This window comes from Dermacentor silvarum, chromosome 2, assembly GCF_013339745.2.
Source record: "Dermacentor silvarum isolate Dsil-2018 chromosome 2, BIME_Dsil_1.4, whole genome shotgun sequence".
In the NCBI taxonomy this organism is placed as follows: Eukaryota; Metazoa; Arthropoda; class Arachnida; order Ixodida; family Ixodidae; genus Dermacentor; species Dermacentor silvarum.
The window spans coordinates 231,750,303-231,765,758 of record NC_051155.1 but is presented as its reverse complement, the minus strand read 5'-3'; the positions used below and the strand labels follow the sequence as shown (position 1 = coordinate 231,765,758).

Sequence of the window (15,456 nt, the reverse complement as noted above, 5' to 3'; positions counted from 1 at the left end):
AGTGGGCGGAGCCACCGACTTGACCTGAGGGAGCCTTCGGCTCCCCCTGGCCAGTTTCTCAGGACCAATTAAAGTTCTTGTCACCGTCATTGTGTTGATCTAAACGCTCCAATGTCGTCAACTGGTGCCGTTTGGGACGTGTCCTTGGCAGGTTATCCGACAGTTTCATGCAATAAATGTTGATGCCAGCTGAATAATGCCCTATGGTGACAATGGGAGAAGTAAGTATTAAGTTTCACGGGATTTTCCCCAAAATTTAATAAGTATAAAGAGCGGCATCGAGACCGCGGGACGTGAATAATTCTGGAAATAACATTCGTTGACGTTATTCCTTAAACCACACGAAACTCAAGAACCTCTCAATAAATGCTCTACGCAACGTTTCACAACAGTGATATGCGCAATACAGACGGTTACGCAGCCTTTGTTCAAGATCTCCAGCTTCCGTTCAGTTGAGAAGTGCCAGCCGTTTTCCAGCTTCCATACCGAGCCCCAAGATTTCCTCGTCTCATCGCTTCGTCTGATCACGTGCTACAGCGACATATTCCACTTTTAACGACCATTTTGACTATTACAGTATAAGCACTCCATCACACGTACATAGCGTTCTTTGTTTCTCCTACGCGAGTGACTGCGATCCTATCAGCGTGCTTACATTCTTCTGCACGTAGAAAAGAAACCTATAAAGAAATCGTAAAAATGCGAGAGCGACGAGGCAGAGAACAGCCAATGACGCAGAATAAAGTAAATGGCCGGAATGCAAGCTGCTGAAAACCAAGTTACCGCGTCGTAGCTACCGCCTATGGCACCATTGTGGGGAGACAGCCGCTTGAAGCCACGTACACACAGGAGTCGCGGTGAGGGGGAGAAAGCGACACTCGACGACACAACGCAGGCAGTGCTGGGGCTGCACGGAACACAGTAGCCCGTGTTCTCCGGGAAGCCGAGTAAATGCAATTTAAACAGCAGGTTTATTCCAAATGGAGCCTGGCTGCTCGTGCTTGGGGCGCGCAGTTTACGGGTCGCGAAGGTCCTTGCGGAACCCGGCTGAGGAAGCGAAAGAAGCGGTAGCAGTATTCATGCATGATTTAATTTGTACCCCGTAGCAGGTTGAAAAGGTATTTCTCCACTTAAACCAGGCCAGCCGTTCCCTTTGAATATATATGCACTCCTTGTTCTTCTCCCCTCTCCACTATTGCTTCCTTTGTAAGTTCATTTACTTATTGCACAACTGGCTTGTAGGACACGTGCTCTAAATAAACCCAAGTTTCGGTGACCGTTCGGTTTTGAGAAACGTTCTACAGAAAAAGAAGAAAAAAAGGGAACAAAATACGCGGCGTCCATCGAATGAATGAAGAAATAGCTGCGGTGATGTGCACATTGTAGCTATATGAAATCTGTATGCACGAAACCTTACGGACCACTCAAAGGCTCCGCCCCCATCTTATTGCTGACATGAGCCGCAATGTGACGCATCAAGCTGTGAACCTAGCGCAATTGCCTCGTCTGATGTAACGCACGTCTACGACTATGAGATGTTTGTTGGTGAAGTATCAAGATGCACTTAGCGCGATTTGAATAAACAAGTGCATTGCCTTTTTTTCTTTTTTTTGCATAAGAAATATGCAGCTCCAACGCACATGTTGTATTCTATAACGAAAAAAAAATAAAAAAAATACTGTGGCCTAACGGTTAGAGCATTGGGCTACCCTTGGCATTGGGCTGCTGTGCAAGGAGACCGAGGTTCAATAACACCATCGAACACGTGATTATATTTTTTTTCTGTATGTAATCTATTCGGAAAGACAACAGCGACGGCAGCAGCAGCGACAACAACTACAACAACAAGGTCAAGACGGGTTCACTTTAAAAATTGGAGACAATATCATGGTAGTCCTGCTTTCGGGCGAAGGCCCGAAATAAATAATATTCTTGCTGGAGGCCCGATGGAGCTGAATTAAAGCCGTAGTTTGAAATACAATAGCCTCACTTCTGGCGAAAATTTTGATAATTAGATATCACACCGAACATAACCGGACTTTCTACAAAAGGTGCACGGATTATGACGAGGATCTGGGATCAAACGTTAACTGCAGACGTTTATGGGTAATGAATAACCTACTAGGTTATTCACCATGCTAAACAAAACTAAAAAGAAAGTAAATTTAATAAAAAGGCATTCGAACCGCTTTTCGCTTATCTCGCAGCGTATAAAATATAGGAAAAGAAGGCGGCAAGAGCGAGCTTAGGTCTCGTAACATGGGAAAGACTTTGTGAGGTATCACCCACAGCAGCAGAAGCGACCCTTGAAATGACAAATGGCTATATTATTTTTTTATCGTTCGGCGTGGACTATAATTTTACTTGTAGTTTAGACATTACTTATACGTGCTTATATGAACATACATCACGCAAGTATGTTTAATAAATCTCAACATATAGCCATTTCCCATTATTTAGGAAGCTCCTCCGCAGAAACGAATGGCTGGGTGGTTTTACTCAAGTTTTTTTTTTTAGTTTATTTTCCCTTTCAGCTCCCTTCAATGCGTCTTATTCAGAGCGGCCGCCTAATAAACGGTGTCATATGACAGCGGGGATGTTATTATCCCTAACGAAGCAATGCAACCTCGTGTTACTTCACAAGGTGGGCGCGATATCGTTCTATTTTCTGTTTCTGCTTTGGCTCATAAGGATATATATCTTTTAATTTTTCTCTATTTTCTTATCTTTCACATGCAGTGCATTATATATGGATGTGAGACGAGCACGACATAGTGTTTTGCAGGATGCGTTACTCACAGCGCAAAGTGTATTAGGATTGATTTTTCAATCTAGGTACGTACGAAGAAGCCGGTGGAGGGAACTACGTACAGGCCATGTGAAATACACGATTTAGCTAAAGCTGAACTTTCGGTGGTACATTTGTTGAGTGGCTTCTTTCCAATATCTAAACTGCTAATAGTTATGATAGTATAAGGGTGGCAAGAAGGAAAAGTGCACCGGAAACGCGGAGACATAAACCCTCATCACCGCGCCTTCGTATGAGTTCCGTGTGAGCTCGGAAGTTTATGCTTCCTCTTTTTTTATGGGAAGCCGCAAAATTATTTATTAGGATGAACGATCTACGCTGCGCTCACTGCAACGAGTTTCTTGCAAGCGAGCTGAGACGTACACCGGCAGTTACGGGAGTATCGAGGGTAATAATAATAACCGTAAAATACACTGGGTTATTAATTGCGCCTTTGCTGCTATTTTTCACTGTTTTCTTTACTCGTAGTTTTCGGCTCTCTCTCTCTTGAAACCTTACCGTGAGAGCTGACTCTGCGTTCATGTCCGCGGCCGTAATGTTTCATTTTCTCGCCCACTTCAACGTTAAAATACGCCATACAATTTTTGTAATGGACGAAACTTCTGGGACGGAGGAGGGGGGGGGGGGGGGTGAGGGATAGGAGGAGTTTACTAACCTGATGTTTTCTTCTCTTTTTTATTTCTTTATTTGAGTGCTTGCTTACAGGAGAAAAGTAAAAGAAGCACGCACGGAGCCATAAACCGATCCGAACGGCTTGAAAAGCGCTTACTTCAAGGTTACACAAGGCTTAGATAACACCGATACCGTTAGCATCACTTTTAAGCTTTTCCTATAAAATACGTATGTCCTATTTTTTTTTTTTTGTTGCAAAACACCGTTGCAAATGTTGCTTTGGCCTGCACTCTGAGATGTATCACTAATGGTACCCTTTTGCGACGAGCATTTCTGCTTGCTCTTTAAAGTCGAACGAAGTGATTGAAGTATGCAAAAAACGTATTGCGTACTGACTGCACACAGTGCTCGCACAGTGCACCTAGCTTTGGTACTGAACCGACTTAATAGACCAACCAACCGACCAACCAACCGGCTGAGCATCTGGACTGTTCATCCTATTGACCCTTTTCACGGCGCAGCCGTGGGCGCTGCCATGTTTGATCACGTGGTGGCGCGTCGATTGCTTGCCTCAGCTGACTCCGTTGCCTCCGCGTTTACAATGCAAGCGCGTGACGCCGGTGCGGTGCAGCAAACCTCCGTTTCGACGAATATCGTAGACGGCGGCTTTGTGCACAACACGAAGCTTTGAACACAGCTTTAGAGGACATGTAACTGTTTTCAGAGCTCATTACGTCTTGTCCAAACGGCGCGAGCAACGTATACGGTGCTTGTACTAAAAGCGGGGCTAGAAATGTATTCCAAGCTGTCCAAACTTACCGTTTATGAATTAAATCGGGATCAGTGTGCTCTTTGTTCTTTATTTGGCAAACATTTTGAAGCAGCGGCTTCTCATGTTTCTGACCAAGTAAAGTTGCTCGGTGCGGCCACCATCTCATTGTTTATTTTCACCCTATAATAGCTCGCGGGCGTGCTTTGCTGTGATATATTTGTTCTTGGTGCGCACAAAGCTTGGAATTTAAATGTTCTGCACTTTGCAGTAGCATGTAGCAAAGACGTATTATCGCTAGTCCCTCGCTTACTTTGTGGACCGTCACGAAACGTTCAGCTTCAATAGAAATAGAAACTTTAATAGAAATTCTATTGTAATGCAGAAGATATTAAGGAGGGGTGGTCGGAGCCTCTCAGTCCAGGGCCCCACTGGCCTCTGCCGCCTGCCTGACCTGGCTAATTAAAGACTTTTGTCTTGCCAGGTCGGAGCGGGCGAGCTGGGCCTCCCACTGCTCCATTGTGTCACTGGTATTTGGTCTATGAGGGTGCTTAGCGCACTCCCAAGTTACATGAATTAAGGTAGTTATGCCACCGCACCAAGAACAGTTGGCCCTATAACGAGTGGAATACATGGCGTTTAGCAATTTTAAATGGGGGAATACCCCAGTCTGTATTTTACGCTAATCGGCGGCCTCTTCCCCGCTAAGTTGTGGGTGAGGCGGCGGGTATTTTCTGCAGACTCCGCGCTGATGAGCAAGCATGTCTTTGGCATTTAAATTGGTAGGATTTTGTGAGGGATAGTGCGAGTGGCTGGGGTTAGAAAAGGACGCCGTCGCTCGGTTAGTAAACCCTCGAGCAAACGCGTTAGCCTTTTCGTTCCCCTGTACCCCCGCGTGGCCCGGGCACCAGAGTAGGCGATGACGGTGGTTGAAGGATTTGGGGATTATCGCGAATCTAGCCGCAGTCACGTGCCCCTTAAGAAACATGCGACACGTCTCCTGCGAGTCCGTAACAACGACCGAGTGCCTTTGTGAACGCTCCGCATGAGCGAGTGCGATCGCCACTGCTAATATTTCGGCCGAGGTGGGGGATCCCCGCCGTGGCCGATGCAAACATTCGTGTCTTGTCGATTTAGTCGCCGTCACTCATGCTTCGGCACATTGGTTCAAGTGTGTGCCCATTCACTTATTATTGATACGTTGGCGATAAGGTGGGCGTAAGTTTGCATGCGAGAAGGCGTGGATGTTTGTAGATAACGTGCGATAAGCTTACTATGCCAGTAAGTGGCGCTATTTACTTTTGTAACGAGCGATACTCCCTCTTAAGTTCCGACGTTCCGGAGCTGAAGTCCTTTCTTTGGAGGTTAGATATATAGTGCTGGCGGATGAATTATCTTAGGAAAGCCGTGCATCGCGAAGGGCCGGCAACGCAGGCAGTCCTTATGCAGCAGCGGCGACACAGGTTGATTCCATTCCTTAATATGTGAAAAACTATTTTTGCAACGAACTACCGCACACGTCTTCCCTTTATCGTTACACATTTTGCACCATGAATTGGGCACAATGCATTAGCGAGCACCCAGTTTGAATTTCCGACCGCTGATCGCACAATAGCAGGGCAGAAGCAGTAATGGTTTTGTATTCGTGTGCATTCGCTGAGGCAACGTATGGCGCGCCGCCGAAAGCGCCATCTCGTTCCTCTAGAGTAAACTGCTCTGTGAAAAGGGCCAATAATTACGCACTGACATCTGTGGCCACCACTGTCAGATCAAAGTTTGACGTTATTGAGCGGCCCAAATCAATCGTATGCAAACCATTGTCACATGCATTCGGTGAATTCAAGCTATGTGAAGTTCTTTATCCTAATCTAATGTTTAGATGTATGGAATCGGCTCACCGTTATAGCTGAAAGAAGGGCTACGAGAGTAGTTTCTCTGCGGAGTTCTTGTATTTGTTCAAACTGCATAATATTTGATCAAAACGTCACGCAGGGATATGAATGCCGTTGTGCTCAGAACATGTATCCTCTCTCCTGCCAGAAACAGCGAAATATTATTGATCTGAGAACTGCAGTAAAATAATTAATCGACTCAGCAATGGTCCCATTGAACTTCAGTTTAAACTGAAAAAAAACCGGGCTTGTAGAGCTTTCCTGATGATTGTTAGAGTTTATTGGCGCAAGGGACAGATGTGGCCAAAGAGCGCCAAGGCGATGATAATGGCTTGTCAGTGGTATGAATGGTGAATTATAAGTAGGGCTCCATGTTTTCGGAGTTTATTTTTCTTGAAATTCGGAGGGTGTTTTCCGGAGTTTATTTTCTGGCGGACATTATGAGTTTATTGGAGTTTATTTCTCGTAAATCCCCAATTCTCCGAAATTCGGAGTTAAATTTTGCGTTATTCTCAACACTCCAAAATGTTAGATGACGTGATATCTGAACACGAAAACACCAGAACACACGAAGCGTATTTTTGTCGTCTGGAAAGTTTGAACGCACAAACACATATCCACACAAGCACAAATACTTGAATACAAAACACCTACGTTTGGACGTATTACAACCTTATAAAGCTTGTTGTAATAGACGCAATCATACTTTACGAGGTTGCTGTCACTGATGGAAGCACGCTCCTTTCGATTGATGATTCTCAGCTTTGAAAATGCTCTTTCAACGTTACCGCTGGAAGACTCAGCGCGCAGCGAGAAAGCACAGGCCACTGGAAAGTGTGAAGTCTCCAAAGCGACAGGGGTTCGACAATGTTACTGATTAATTAGTTCTGAAAGTTCGCAAAATCACTCATGAGTTGGCTCATGTCATCAGTTTCAAGAAACACTATAACTTAAAAATTGGCGCATAGGTTTCGAACGCGCGGGGTAACTCATGCTTCACATTTAGATTTACAATTTGAACACTATACCAAAACGATTCGCTGGTGCATGGGGTGTATTGAAAAGGTTCCTCTCAACTACCTGTCTCCACTTTTCAGGGACAGCAGCGTAGTATCCATGAAGGTCTGCGACAGTCGTTGAGCGGTCATACGTCTGTCGCTCCGTGAGCGACAAGCCCTTTGTTAAATGTGCGATGGGTGTGGTCTACGAGATACTGTTGACGTGAGGTAAAGTTTATATCGGCCAAACCGGCCGATGTACCAGTGACTGCTTAGAGCATGCCCTTTCGATATAGAACGAAACAGGGCCAAATTGGCCGTTAAAATCAGAGTTTATAGGATAAATCCGAATTGTCGAAAATTTTACCGGCGAGTGTTTGTTGGATTTCTTCGGATTTATCCGAGAACACGGAGCCCTAATTATAAGGTGTGGAATAGAGCTTTCCTACCTAGTGCTGTTTATGGTTGGAGTGGAACAAGTAAATGTTGTCAGAGTTTGTTAAGCCGGTACGTGTGTTACCGTGCGAAACGTCTCACGAAATGCCTAGAAATGTCGAAGTGCCTTATCAGACAAAAACGCATTATCTACCATACAGGTCACACTTCTCTTAAAAACTTGCACTGTAGAACCCCCACGGCAATGTAACCGCGGAGCTCAGATTTGCCGAGGCAGGCACCCGCACGCGCGAACAAGCTACGTTTGCACACGGTACAAAAACACGACTTCGCTGTGCTCTTCCATAACCATAGGAGGTTTTAGTGCGGGAATACACAATTTTTAGTACTAAATAAACATTTTTGCGCATGAAGATCAGAAGTTTGAAATAGCGCGTGACCGAATCGACGACGCTGGCTTGAAATAGCCCCATTCGCGTCTTGTGTTCAAAGCTACTCGAATAGTGGCATAACAAATCCCCCGCCAACGACCTTAGGAACCAGGACGCATTCTGTATTTTTTTTCTCACGATGCCTCCTGCACTGTCATATGGATGAAGCAGAGACGACGCAAAAGAGAAAACACGATGGAGCGAACCAACAGAAAGGAACGCGCTGCATTGAAAGGGCGAGGTTAGCGCAGGCGTCTCCAAAAGTGTTGCCTGCCACAGTCGGGGGCCCAGTGGAAAGGGGGCGCGGCTCCCTGCTTAGGCGTCGCTTCTGTTTCATGCCGAAACAGCGTTAGTCCGGGGCCAGCCGAGGACGGTCGCCCTTAACTCGAAGGGAGCTGCTATGGCCAATTAGGAGCTGCGCGCCCGAGTCGTGCGGCGGGGATGGATTCCTGACTTATTTATAAGCTTGTGCCACCACTGCCACCGCCACATACACGAGCGAGCGACGGACCTTGTTGTTTCTGGGCTCGTCTAACGGCAACCGGCATCGTGTTCTCTTCTGACTCCTCCGACCGACCTGCACCACTCCGATGCGGTAATCGGAGAGCACGCACACACACACACACCGCAGCAGCCAACGCCGTTCTTTTGCCCCATCTTCTTTTGAAGGAGCTGCACCCTGAGTTGGTTACGCCGTCGATTCAGCCACTTGCCCTTATTTTCTTTCGTTCGTTCTTCTTTTTGCCTCGTATATTCTTGCTTCCAAATTTTCGTTTCTCGTTTTCGAGTTTTCCTTGAGTATCGTATTTGTCTACGGGACCTCACAGGTCCAGGTGAGGGGTTGTGCACGTGAAGCCTTCTTTTACACCACTTCTTTTTTCTATTTTTTATTTGTTCCTTTATCTTACTACAACCTCGTACACCTTCTGGTGGCTACATCGTCGTCGGTGGAATAAGAAGGCGAGTAGGTGGAGAGGAACCAGACGCAGTTGTAGAAATGGCCTCTTGGGCCGGCGCGCGCATTAATAAAGAATGGAAGTGCCTCGGCCGGCCTTGCAGTTCTGCTCTTCTTAGGGTCAGAGAGCACGTTCGCAAGCAAGGCGTCCTGTTTTGCCTCTATACTATGACTTCTACACGCAGAGTTCGTGGCAACGCTCTTAGTTATTGCGTACTGTGAAGCTTGTGAAGCTATGTCAAAACTTGTTTACATATTCATTAGATGAAGTGAAGAAGTTCAAATGAACTGAACTCTAGCGTGAGAGATTTCTTATGTTGTTACTTGTGACGAGGTAGATGCTGATCGGCAGGAAATAAATGCACGAGATGCGTTGTAGAGTTCTTTCCACCGCGTGATTTCATTTTATACAAGGTGTTTCTTAAAGACGTTAAGCAATGTACTTAAAAATAGCAGTTTTTAAATAAAAGGACGGTTCCTTCGGAGACATGCCGTCATTGGTGGCGACCATGAGGTGATGGTCATAAGCCGCTAATTAACAAAAAATTCATTAATTACCTTTTAAACATTTAGTTTCGGTGGGCTCATCATAATTGGGAACTCAAAGAGAACTGTCGGTACAAGCCATATCAACTTTTGGATCTAGAAAAATGCGACTAGCGTCAGAATTGCGGCATGACCGAATTCGGCTAAATCAGAGGGCGCGAAACCGAAGCTGGGATGCTGTAGCGAGCGCAAAGTTGCGCCCCTCGAGACGACATTCTGCTTACGTCACCCAGCAGCGGCAGACAGCGCGCTGCACCATCGAGGACCTCGAAGCCCATTGTCGCATAACAGTTTACTGATAAAAGCAAAAACCCGTGCACTTCTAGCTGACAATGAAAAGTTAAACCTTTACGCACGAAAAGAAGCTTACGCAATCGCTCCGTAGTTCATTCGAAGGCAGATATGCCGAACCCTCAATTGTACACACTCACGTGCCCACGGGCCACGAGAAAGAAGATTTAAGAGTTCCTCTCAATCAGTCTTTAGTTACATATACCCTAAACGTGGTCTTACGATAAGACGAAAGATAATACCATGCCGACGATTATAGCAGGAGACTTCATTGTGGAGTTAGGACACCCTCAAACCGCCTGCTTCACAGTCATGAAGGAGGCGTTTGGCGAGGAACGAATGTTCACCGGTGGACTACGTACTCACATTGAGGACGGGTGAGGCATTTGACCACGTCTTCGTCAGGAGGCTCAACAACTTCAGAGCCCTCAAATACGCGTCATACTTCTCGATCCACCATCCCCGACCATGCGTCATAGGGGGCGGTACCGAAGAGATGGAAATAGAATCGGCAAATCAATAAAGTCCTTAGTGTCGTCACCAACATGTGTCTTAATCATTACATGGTTGGGGGCTACATCGTTTGCCTTCATATCGCATTAACATCCAGTCATCGTGACATGCTGGGCTCTGTCTGAATTTTTTTCAGTTGAATTTTTTTTGCATCCTTTTAATTAAATATAATTTAAATTGTGGAGTTTTACGTGCCAGAACCATGATTACGAGACACGCCGTAGTGGGGTGCTCCGGATTATTTAGACACCCGGGGGTTCTTTAACGTGATCACAATGCACGGCACGCGAAGGATCTTGCATTTCGCTTTCCTATCGAAACGCCACCGCCGTGACCAAGGATCGACCCCGTGACCTCGTACTTAGCAGCGCAATGCCAAAGCCACTAAGCCACCACGGCGGGAGCGCCCTTTTTCATGCTCAGGGTAGCAATCCGTGTGTGTAAGTAACATACATTCTTAACCCCCTCCCTTTTATTTTCACTCTCTCTCTCTCTGGTTATGCACCCACCGTTCAAGTCGGTAGTTTGCTCCAATTGCAGCTGGCTTCGCTGCATCCACTTGCGGAACTGACAAAGTACAGCTGAGCCGATCGCCCTCCACACTGAGTGCGTGGAATGTCCGCGGTATGCTTGTCGGATACCAGTGGAGTGCACGGAGCACTCTGCTTCATTAGAAGCCACATCTCGGAGATCCACGAGGAAATACTCGGAGCTCTTTACGGATGCGCATAGAATAGAAAGAAGTCACTGCTTGCCTGCGTTGCCTTCGGGCCGGAAAATGGCCAAGCAGGTGAGCTAACACTTGCGTGGTCTAGTAACGTGTGTTCTACCGCCATTGGTGTTACTACTTCTGTTGGTCTGGTTCTTCCTTGGAGTCTGCGTTCCAAAAGAGAGGGGGAAAAGCGTACCAGGAAAAAGATTAAAAGAAGAATTGACGGCGGAAACCATCTATGATGATTATCTAAACCGACGCGAAGCAATTGTGAATACTTTGAAGCCGCAAATATAATGTGGGACATTTGAATTCATTTTGTGCTATTTTCCTCTTTCTTTCCTTCTTCTGCGGCTTCGATGCTCTCCTTCCTTTTTTCTGCAGAGTGGATGTTTTCCATTCACCGCATAAAGACTTTGTTCGCGAGTAGGACGAATTTTTCTTCAACTGCGAGGCTTTCTTTCGAGGAACCCGGTTGGGTTTCCATTGTAGCAAATTGCTACATTTGGGTGGAAGTCTCAGTTTCCCTTTAATCACTTATCTCCACCTAGTGGATTTCCGCTGAACTATTACATCGAACACTTGCCTTTGCTTCGAGTTGTCGACAAATTCGACTTCGCCCTGCCATCTGCTAGCCGCCTGGTTAGCTCAGATGGTAGAGCGGCTGCCCCGGAAAAGCGGTGGTCCCGGGTTCGAGTCCCGGACTAGGACGAATTTTTCTTCAACTGCGAGGCTTTCTTTCGAGGAACCCGGTTGGGTTTCCATTGTAGCAAATTGCTACATTTGGGTGGAAGTCTCAGTTCCCCATTAATTACTTATCTCCACCTAGCGGATTTCCACTGAACTATTACATCAAACACTTGCCTTTGCTTCGAGTTGTCAACAAATTCGACTTCGCCCTGCCATCTGCTAGCCGCCTGGTTAGCTCAGATGGTAGAGCGGCTGCCCCGGAAAGGCGGTGGTCCCGGGTTCGAGTCCCGGACCAGGACGAATTTTTCTTCAACTGCGAGGCTTTCTTTCGAGGAATCCGGTTGGGTTTCCATTGTAGCAAATTGCTACATTTGGGTGGAAGTCTCAGTTTCCCTTTAATTACTTATCTCCACCTAGCGGATTTCCGCTGAACTATTACATCAAACATTTGCTTCGTCCTGATTTTGCCGCTTGTTCGCCTCGTATCGGCGTTCATGAACCTTTTCAGTGGATGGTGGTACTGCGCATGTATTCTGCTGCTGTTTCTGCGCCGCGTATTGACGACGTCCGGTTGCAGCACGATGACGCCTTTCGTTCAAGAATTTATTCAATGGTAGAAGGAGGCAGCTTGCGAAGCCTCATGTCGTCTGATGCTCCGCACTTTACTGCACCACTGCGGAGCAAAGCGAGCGAAGCTGCGTTACATCCTCCCGACTGTATTACTTCTGGTACGAGAAACGGCGACGCGACGCTGCGTCACCTTAACTGCTCTTGCTGTGTTCGCTACATGCAGCCCCGACGTTACGTAAGCATGCCTGCAGATTTTGCGATAAACAGTTACGAGACCGATTACGAAACCGTCACAAGTCAATGCAAGTGCAAATCTTTTTTACGAGCGACTCATGCTGTGGTTAAAATTTCTTCATGCGTTCAAGGTCCGTACACGTATGGTAATGGTTAAGGCGCGAGGCTGTTGAGCGAGGTCTCCTGGTTCCATAGGTGCCACCGACAAACATCAGGAGATCAGGGGACGATCACTGCGACGATCACTTTCGGCGATAGTATACCGCCTCGGCCATCAGGCCCGCGCTGATTGGGTGGTTGAGTAAAAATCGGATGAGCTGATTGGCTGGTTGACCACTACGTCACGCGAAGGCGATAGTATCGCAGGAGGGATCATGGCAGAATACGTCCTTAGGCCAGATACGTTTTTTTTTCGGTGTCAGTGGGCAAAGAAATGCTTCGGATTCAAAAAAAATTATGATGTAAGGTTAACAAATCTCCGAGACGGTCTTCTTTAACCGAAATACTGCTGTGCACTCGAACGGCAAAGGGAAAAGTGGCAGACATGAGCTTGTAGACGAAGAATGCTTTATGTTCAGTCATATTATGTTCCATCATGTGGAGCGCTCATTTCGTGAGGCGCTCCACACGATGGAGATGGAGAAAATGATAAATTTAGTTGTTCTGAACTTATGAACCAAGGGGTACTATATGAATGGGTGCGCAATAAAAGGCTTCAAAGGTCACTAGACTTATCTTAAGTGACCTATCGACCATGTAATGCTATGGAGACCGCCTTTTAAACGGCAACTTTTGTCTTTGCCGTTACAATGCAGCTTCTCTCATTGTCGCTTGTGTATAAAGGTTGATGTGTGATTTTTCACATGTATGTGCGTTGCGTGTAATAACCTTTCAGCCGTAAGCTAGGGCTTTTTTGATGTCCTCTTTCTTCAGTGCTCACGCCAGTTTTATTCATGCCGTAGTTGTAAACAGCTTCAATTCACCGAATTCAAGTTGTTGCTTATTCAATTCATGGAAACTTCTCTCCGGCTATTCTTATAAGCCAAAACATTGAAAGCGAATCTACCAAGCGAATTTTTCATTTAGGACCTCCAGCCGCACTACGGTAATTACATAACACTTTGTGCTTTGGTACAAGTGCTGGTAACTATTGATGCGATAAAAGAAGGCACATACGACGTGATATCGACGCGTTATTATTATATCTGAACACGCACTAGGGTATGTACGCGCGTTGCAGTTTTTTTTAAATACTTTCTTGCTCGTTCACGCGCTTCTCTGAATCTGAATCAGGCAATGCTGGAGAAAGCAAATAAAAAAATGGGAAAGTTCACGAGTGTGCTCGGTGTTCGGAGAACGAAGGATCTCTTTTTCTTCATTCCGTGAAAGCAGGCAAAAATGAAATAAGGTACGAATGATATCGCGCAGAACATCGGCGGCTGAATTATTCATGTTTTTATTTTTATGGAGCTATTTCAATACACCTCTGTTTGCCCCGCTCACCGAATTATGAGGCGACGTGTTTGTCGAAGTTGTTAGAAGGAGCGGTTTTCTCTCTCAATGGTTCTTTTTGTGCTTGCTGCGGAAATTTTAGTTTTCGCACAGCAAACACGTCCATCATTATTTTACGTCTGGTGCCTATTGAAGAACGTCGCTCTCTGCGTGCCCGCGCGCTGGCGTGTGTGAACGGTTGTGTGTGCACTCATGCTTGTGTCCGTGGTGTGTTCATATCTGTTTTCAATTATATCTGCACCGGTGTCCCAAGGGTGTCCGCAAGTCACCCAGTTATTCCTTTCTTGACCATGCTGCGGAGATAGTGAAGGTTCTGAAAGTTTGTCGCTCAATACAAATCTACATGTGTGCCGCGAGCTGGAGTCATTGCTCCAATAAGTACATGGATAATGGAAAGCAAAAGTCAAAGGTACTAAGAGTTGGAGTAAACATAATAAATGTCTGAAATACGCAACGCACACCTTTTATATTTTGCTGTGCCAAAGGCAAACAACCGGGCATGCTCACGTGTGTGCGTGTGGGAAGATGGGGCAGGATCGAGCGGGGTTATATCATGCGTAATATCGGTCACTCGTAGCAGGAAGCGGTGAGGGCCGGATTATCGCGAAAGCTGCTTTTACGAAAGGCCGACGCTTTGAAACGGTGATCATAGAAGGACGGGATCTCCCGTAGTGAATTCGACGTCACGACGGTGGTTGTCATAAAGGCACTTCTGGCATGTCAGCGACGCAAAGTGACGACCGCAGGCAATTTGGGCGTGCCTTTGCCGCTGTGTCAATGACGCCGCGAGCGTAGGCAATTGGTTGGTGGGAAGCAACGTCCGTTCACATCCAAAGAGAACATAGAAGGGGGAGTGAGTAGCGAGTGGTGTTGTGACGGGAGGAGTTATACGCATATATATATATATATATATATATATATATATATATATATATAAGGAAAGCAGGGATTGTTCAGCAGTCAAGAGGCCGGCTGGCTACCCTACGCTGGGGAAGGGGAATACAAAGAAGAGAGAGAGGAGTAGATAGACGTGCATGGACAGAGTCAAAGCTGCTCGCACAAGCCAGACGTTCTCAGATAACACAAAAGTGCATTCACTGCATTCTGAGACGATTATCGGTGGGGCGGTGTTCTAGTATTGTCTGTTTACTCAGAATACGATTATTTTTTTTTACACTTATACGAAAACGTTACAAAAGGTAGGGTGGTCTCCCAGCCACGATGATCTTAGGAGGCTGGGGCCTAATTCACAGAGCTTTTCGTTCGTAAGAACTGTTCGTCATGGGCCAAGCATCCTCACTACTAATAGATATTTGCAACATCAATATTGGCAGGCATCTTCTGTTGGAAAGAGTTTATGAAAGTGAAAATTGACATCAACCCGTATGTAGCACGAAACTACAAAGGAAGCCCACACGGGTTTCTCATAAACAAAGCTTCGTAGTTGAAGAAAAATTCATCCCGCACTAGGACTAATTTTTCGGCGAATACGGCCCCTAATGATTTGATGAGATCCGTGACAATAT

At 46.2% G+C, this 15,456-nt stretch overlaps 1 protein-coding gene and 1 non-coding gene across 2 annotated transcripts in view; both read left to right on the top strand.

The window, feature by feature from the left end:
• Window positions 1–15,456, top strand: part of LOC119442866 (Down syndrome cell adhesion molecule-like protein 1 homolog) — a 180,104-nt gene that overhangs the window by 55,659 nt on the left and 108,989 nt on the right. The window lies entirely within an intron of this gene.
• Trnap-cgg (transfer RNA proline (anticodon CGG)) lies at window positions 11,562–11,636 on the top strand. Its single transcript has one exon. It is a non-coding gene; the product is annotated as a tRNA-Pro (tRNA).